Source organism: Syngnathoides biaculeatus, chromosome 16 (assembly GCF_019802595.1).
Source record: "Syngnathoides biaculeatus isolate LvHL_M chromosome 16, ASM1980259v1, whole genome shotgun sequence".
Lineage (NCBI taxonomy): Eukaryota > Metazoa > Chordata > Actinopteri > Syngnathiformes > Syngnathidae > Syngnathoides > Syngnathoides biaculeatus.
The window spans coordinates 14,984,973-14,992,500 of NC_084655.1; the positions used below are offsets into that span (position 1 = coordinate 14,984,973).

The 7,528-nt window shown below is 45.7% G+C and overlaps 1 protein-coding gene across 2 annotated transcripts in view; it reads left to right on the forward strand.

Annotated features, from left to right (window-relative positions):
- The first annotated feature begins 1,404 nt into the window (after positions 1 to 1,404).
- Positions 1,405 to 7,528, forward strand: part of actb2 (actin, beta 2) — an 8,476-nt gene continuing 2,352 nt past the window's right edge. Inside the window, exon 1 of one of the 2 annotated variants that reach the window (XM_061847002.1) lies at positions 1,405 to 1,559. The gene's annotated coding sequence lies outside the window, so the exon portion shown is untranslated. Of the gene's footprint in view, positions 1,560 to 6,250; positions 6,405 to 7,528 lie in introns of those variants that run through there. The other variant, XM_061847001.1, reaches the window with a different exon arrangement.

Consider the following 7,528-nt stretch of genomic DNA (forward strand, 5'->3'; position numbering starts at 1 on the left):
AAGCAATGGGAGTGGTGACGTCACGTCGTCCTCACAAGGACAGTGAGACATGAGGCCTGCATGAGACCAGCATGATATTTGCTGTGTGTTGCGTTTCCGCGGGATGACGATTGTCACACAAAAACAAGGCCAAGTTAGGCACAAGTGAAAAGCACAAGACTGCATGAATACTGTCACATGTTGCATTTTCACACACACAAAAGTTAAATCACAATATTCATGGATAAATGTACCTCTTGTACTTTCTACTTTCTGGCACAGTGACTGATTTTACTCTTTGACTCTTTGACTAAGAGAGCAGGACTCTCGTTGTTTGTTCCTGTTACTTTGTTGCTCTTTGCTCCGATCTGTTCTCAGATTCTCAGCAGCGACTGCCGGAGAAAAATTCCTCGTGTGCTTTTTACACACTTGGCCAATAAAGCTCATTTTGATTCTTTTATGTCATTGAATCAGTTCTGTTCATTTTTAAATAGCTGTCCATGTCAGAATTTTGTAATATATCTCAAATATGTCATGTAACACGTCCAACAATATTCCTCAATGCTCGGTTTTTCGAAAAAAAAGTAGGGTTTTTTTTTTGTGCATTTCACTAAACGAAAACAAATGTCATGAGAGATTCAACACATGATTTCGGATCAAGTGAAGGCTAATATAAATATATTTAAAAGAAGGGGGGAAAAAAGATTGTCACGGGGTGGAAGTTCTTCAGACAAGCGTACGAGGAGGACAAAAAGACTTAAGAAAATGCAGGGAGCCGGTTCTCCACTTCCGCCTTTGCACACTTCCTGCCTCCTCTGCCGCTCCTGTCGTGTCCTAATATGGCAGACACTGCCAGCCAATCAGGGGGAAGCCTCTGGGACTGACAGCCAATCAGAAGATAGAGCCCTGTTCATTCAAATTGCCAAAGATGCCGGACGCTGCTTTTCATGATGCGTTCGGTGTACCTCAGCAATCGTGATATTAGTTTTCCTAATTACATTTACACAACATATTACTTATCTTTTGCACAAAGAACATAAACTCTGTGAATATCTGGTATAGTATAGTGAAACTGAAATCAAAACAAAAAAGGTGGTTGTTCAAATATATTAAAAAAAGTGGTGCTGATCGATCTAACGGGGTCACTTCAGTGATGTTCCAAAATCTCCATTAATCTTTTTATTCATCTATACCGCTTGTCCTCACTATACTATGTTGCTATCCAAATACATTTGGAATGAAACAAAAGAGAGGTTAAAGAGACAGGTGGGATGAAGAGAAACCAAATTTAAAACGCAGCATGATCTGCGATCGTAATACTTTGGTGTCTATATTACGTCACAGAGTGCTCTCTTTATTGACCGTGATGATGTGGACATTGAAGATTCAAAATGCGCCCTTGTTACGTAATGAAGACGTGAAAGCGAGCAAAGGGGAAAAAAACTCTCTTGTCATTAATGAGCTATAAGCTATAAATTAATCGCGATCGTTCGCTCTGAATTCCAGTCACCTCGTCGCGACTTCGTCACTGCACGTCCAGACGTTTCTCCTGTTTTCATCGCTTCAAGCGTCCAACTGAGGTAGGACGGCTGTTTTTATCACCTCTTTAATGCTGCGTTGTTTTTGCTCTTCGTGCATGGGATGCTGTTACTTATTTGTACAACTGAACTTGCAACTCCATATCAAAATAACCTTGAGTGGCGAATCAATCATTCTGTTATCTTTTAATTTGTTTACTAAACTGTGGACATAGATTAATTTGATGGAATATGTGATGCGTGTTAGTGCTTTTAGTGTTTTGGAAATACAATTTATTGAATTGAATACATATGATGAGTTTTGATAAAAGTAAAAAATTGATGTCATGTAAAGGGACTGTTTTTTTTTTTGGGGGGGGTGCGTGTTAGTGAAGATATGGATATAATTTGAGAAAAACATGGCACTTTTGATTAAAGAGTAGGAGTGAAAGTCTGTGATGTTATGTAAAAGAACTGCCGAAAGGTTTTACGTGTCCATGGGTGTGTGTGTAGGCGGCCGGATTGTGTCACTTGTTGGTGTTGCTGAAGAGGCCACGATGGGATGTGGAAGATCAGGGAAGTTAAAAATTGCAAGACTGTAATGAAAGGAATGCGAGCGTGTGTAATGTGTCAATACAAAAAAGGCAGTTAGTTCAGAATAGATATGCCCGACTGAATAAATATTGAGTGTTTAGCTGAACATTGTGAAAACGGTGTTCTTTTCGAAATGTCGCATCGTACAATATCTTTGATATTTGTCGTGCTGTGATGTTTAGTCGTCATTTCATGTGTGTGGTGGTTTGAAGTTGCTGGTCAGTTGTGCCTTCCAATTTTGGCCCATCGGCGCTGTGAGCACCAGGGAGGAAAGTCAAGTGGGGAATATGAACACAGCAGCAGGACTGGGGGTGGGGGGGGCTCTGTTCTGATTTTACGAGAAACTGAATTTTAAAAAAAGCCATTTGAAGACGAGGCCTTAAGCACTGCACTACATGTGCTTATTAGATCAGTTTGGCTTTAGAGAATTTAATTGTCCGATACATAAATAGGTCATATGCTTGAGGCGTGTGATCATTTGATCGTAATAGTCAGATTGTATAAAATGTCTAAAAGCCAGTGCAGCTTTGGGTTTGTCGATGATGACTTTAAAAAGATGTTTGTGGCCAGATATTTAACTGTACGTGCTGTGATCCAGTTTTAACTGCCAAATATTGCAAAAAATCCTCCAGTCTCTTTGTTGATGATGATGTAAGATACTGATCAGGATCCTTTGATGTCCTGGGGGTGTGGCGGTGGGAGCGTTGGGGGTTGCGGATGAAATTGGGATGTAAATGGGAAGCTAATCCAATTTTAGAAAGAGACTACATGCCAGATGGCAGACACACACACACACACACACACACAGCTGGTAACTGGCCCGTGCCTTGGAGTAAGACTATCGCCGTGGTGACCCACGGATCAATGACGCTGCAGATGACCAATCCGTTGGCTGTTTTGTGAAAGCGGGGGAGAGATAAAAGAGGGTTGGTGGGGTGGGGGGCGGTAAAGGGCCAAATGAGGCAGTGTTGGTGAATGGTTGCCAGCCACAGATGGCAAACAATAGGTGACTCGGTTACTTTGCATCTGGCTGCGGCCCCCCAGTTAGCATGATTGACGGAAATTAGCCACTCAAATTGAGAAAATGTGAGTCACTGCAGGGCGGCACCGTGGATCAGCTGGTAAAGCGTTGGCCTCACAGTTCTGAGGACCCGGGTTCGATCCCGCCCCCGCCTGTGTGGAGTTAGCATGTTCTCCCCGTGCCTGCGTGGGTTTCCTCCGGGCACTCCGGTTTCCTCCCACATCTCAAAAACATACGACGTTAATTGGATACTCTAAATTGCCCTTAGGTGTGATTGTGAGTGTGACTGTTTTTCTCTTATGTGCCCTGTGATTGGCTGGCAACCTGTTCAGGGTGTACCCCGCCTCCAGCCCGTTGACAGCTGGGATAGGCTCCAGCATTCCCCACGACCCTCGTGAGGATAAGCGGTGAAGTAAATGGATGGAGGGGGAGGGTATTTATTAGCTACAGTTTTCTAATGAAGCATGCACAGTTCCTCACGCCCTCTACTAGCTTATTCAAAATAGACTATGTCAAAGGGTTGGTACTGAAGAGCTATATTAAATAATGTCTATATAATGGCCATATGCCTGGTCACTGATGGTGTAGTGGTACACACGCCTGGCTTTGTTGTGGGCAGCATGGGATCAATTCCCGCTCAGTGATGGTGTCAACAACTGCCGACCAGTTCAGGGTGGAGTCCGCCTTTTGCCTGAAGCTAGCTGGGGTAGAGTCCGTCTTTCCCGCAACCCTTGTGAGGATAAGCGGTTTGGATCATGACATGACAATGTTTGTAGCATTTCAATGAGGCTACGAGGCATTGCAAACTTCACTTAATATATGTGGTAGCGATGTGTTCGAGGAACAGGAAGCTGCGGGAGAAAGGATGACGTGAAGCAGGGAGGGGCCGCCAAGCTGGTTGGTCTCCTTGTTTGACTTTAACCTAAATGTCCTCGCACGAGGGTGTCGCAAGATGTTTCAAACTTTTGGTGCTCTGCGCGTCTGTTGTCATATATCGTCGGGCCGACGCGGGTCAGCACAAAGCCAGGCCCGTTTTGCTGTCAGAATGCAAACACGTGCACCGTCATCAGAACGGGCTGCCGCTTATTTATTGGCCGTCGCCCTTTGAGTCGCGCAACTCATATAAACACGCGTGCTGCGGTGGTTGGTTACTGATTGATTTTGTATATTGACACAACAGCTGGGTGGTCGCCTGTCATTGAATAAGAGTAATATGATTGATGTAGCATAGCTTCAGAACGTATAGTCGATTTTAAAATGTGTATTTTTAAGAAAATGGACCAACTACTAGTAATCACAGTTCAAGGCCTTGTGTAAACTGCTGTCGAGAGAACATGCGATCCAAACCGCCAGCCAGGTTGTAAATATAGTCATAGTCCTCTCACACATTGTTCTGATTCGTGAGAAGAGTCCACTCTGGACACTTGGAAGAGGTGTTGACAGCACACCTTTTAGAAGTTAAAACTTATAAATAAAGAGCATGTGTATCCATAAGCCTTCTCGCTTAACACCCACTGACAGGGGATTTAACGCAATGATTAAGTAACATCGTAAAAGTCAAATTGTGGAGAGTTGAGTATCGTTATTGTCGCCGTTGTAAAAGCGGGCTCCGCAGGAATCGCGCGTCACGCACTCACTCCTATCCGTGGAATCCTCAGGGCGCTCCTCTCAGCTGGTTAAACATTTCCCGGCCAATCCTCTTCATTGGGTTATGTGTTTGGCACCATCTTGGTGGCGGAATCCTCCCCACAGCATTTGACATTGAGATTTGTCACAAGTCAAATTAATAGCAGCCCTGTAAAATTTCAAGCTAAGATTATGAGAGGGGAAAACTGTCGCGTTGAAGGCCTTGTAAATCAACGCGTGGACTCGGTTGGATCTTTTGGACACCCCAAAAATGCTTCTTTCTATCCATAAACTTCACACTTTCGCTATGAGTCAGCAGTCGCCGTTCGATTAATGGAACTGATTTCCCTCGTAGTGTGAATATCTACTAGAAAGAACATAGAACCAGTGAGGAAAAAATGACTTTTTATCATTTCTGTGAAGTGGTATATACTAGATATGTGTTTATTAATTAACGCTTTAATGAACCTGACAGATGAGCATTTGGAAGAGGTTGCATATTGACCTTTCTCCCTTTCTTCCCTTGGAAAACGCTCCATGTGTACTTGAGGCGGCCATGTTGGGTCAGGAAGCAAAGGGAAATAACTGTGCTAACATTGACCAATGGGTTATCCTCTCTTGGTAACAAATTATGGCTTCGGATTAAAACACTTAAATATTTTGATGTACTGGAGGATATAATGCGTGAAAATCACGATGTCCCACAAAAATGGGACGCTGCCCACGAACGGGTTAAGATTGTGTGTGGTATTGGCAAATGTCTCAGGGCTTGTACGGTTGCTGATTTAAGGGAATCTTTGCGGTCGTGATGACAGCGGCTCCGAAAATTTGTTGAAAGCGAGACGGGTTAGCGGGCAAGGCCCGTAGAAACGGCATGGGAGGACGTTTTAAGAGGAGGAAGAGCTCTGTAGGTGCTTGTTGCCCTTACGTTTATATGGCTGTAGTCTACAAATTCAAATGTGTGGTCTGGGACGGGTTGCAGTTGGGAGAAAACGGGGGGGGGGGGGGGGCACATTAAGTGGTCATTCCCCCAGTCTCCCTCTTGATCTGTGTCATGCTAGTGAACTGATGATGGTGATGCTGACCTCATGTTGCTTTGCGAGGAGGGGGGAGGGTGGGTGAGGCGCACCCGCAACATCAGCATCACCTCAAAAGTAAATGTGATGTATCAGGGCGGCATTTTAGATAATTGCTTTCAGTTTTATCCGTGTAAATATGATCAAGGCCTAGTTCTTTTTGACAGTTTATGCGTGGCTTGATATAACGTGTGAAATGCGCTTATTGGGGGATTACGCTCGCGGTTTTGTCCACATCCATCCGTTGCTACTTTATTTTACTTCAAACCTCGAGCCACGATCGCCTCCCTCCCTCCCTCCTTCCCTCTTTCTCTCTCTTTTTCTCTCTCTCGTCGCCCTCAAATCGCTCGCCCGCTCGGCGCAGCGCGGCGTGCACGCGCGACGTGCCCGGCGCATGACGCCGGACCAATCAGAGGGCGCAATTCCCAAAGTTTACCTTATATGGCGCGAGCCGGGCCACGGAGGCGGTATAAAACCGAAGCCCCGCGCTTGAGCTGATTCACTCTGAGCACCGTCACACGCAGCTCGTGCGGGATATCATTTTGCCTGAAACCACTTCCCTTAAAGCGAAAAGCCCCCCCCACCCAAAAGGTAAGAAGACTGAATTTACGTTGGATGGAAGCTTTTATTAAGAGCTTATTGCTTGATTACGTTTTTAAAAACTGAAGTGCAGTAACGAGTTTGATAATTGGTTTGCGACCACGAGGCTCCATTGTCTGTGCCACGACCCCCCCCCCACCCTCCCATTTTCCGACCAAAGTGGCTTTTTTTTTGTCTTTATTGCGGTTTCGCGTTGTTTTTCAAAGTGTTCACAGCCTAGCTGCTAGCTGTACTAGTCCTTGGCATCGCTGCACTTCCCCAATCAGCTTTGTAACCGGCTTATGGTGAATGGCAGCCTTGTGTGTTGCGCTTAGCGGCGGCTTAACGTGTATTTGACGACGCGCGCTTGCAGGCACCCGGTCTGGGCGCTACTACGGCTTAAGGGCTCACGTCGAGAAAGGTGGAGTGGAGGGTGTCTGGACCCCGGCCGGCTGCGCCCTTTGTGCGGGCTGCGGCGGGGTGTGACCTACTTTAGCATGTTAGCTTCGTTAGCTCCGTCATCGTGCCGCCTGGCACCGCCCTTCATTCTCCAACTTTTTCTTAAGGCAGTTCCTGATTTTAGTTAAACTCTCGGATTATTGATTAATCCGCAAGGGATTGCAATAAAAAGGCCACATTAAATTGCGGCTTTAAAAAAAATCAAGGCGTGGCTTTCTAGAAACAGAACGTTTTGGACTTAAAAAGAGCGTGACTCAAGTCAGCCGGGGCCGGAGGCGATTGTAAGATGGCGTCAACTTGAAAAAATGTAATTCCTAACGAAACTGTCAATGTTGCGTTACCGGTGAGTCACTTCCCCCACTCCAAAATAGGGTAACGAGAGTGAGGCTGTAACAATGGACTCTGAGGGGAGTGGTCGCTGCAGTACTAGTTGACTGCTCTCAATACTCCGCCGCCCTGGCTGTGCGCCATGGCGGCGCTAGCCGGCAAAGCTCCTCCGAACCATGCCCTTATATGGTAACAAGAGCACACAGCGCCACTTCCTTTTGTCTGGCCACAAGGAATTTGTCTCGCGCACCCCCCCTAGCGGTCGCTTGCCTCAATAGCTGGCGCAAGCAGGAAGTCCTCTATGACAAGTGATGTGATACTTGAGTACTTATGACTTGTTTCTTCTTTTT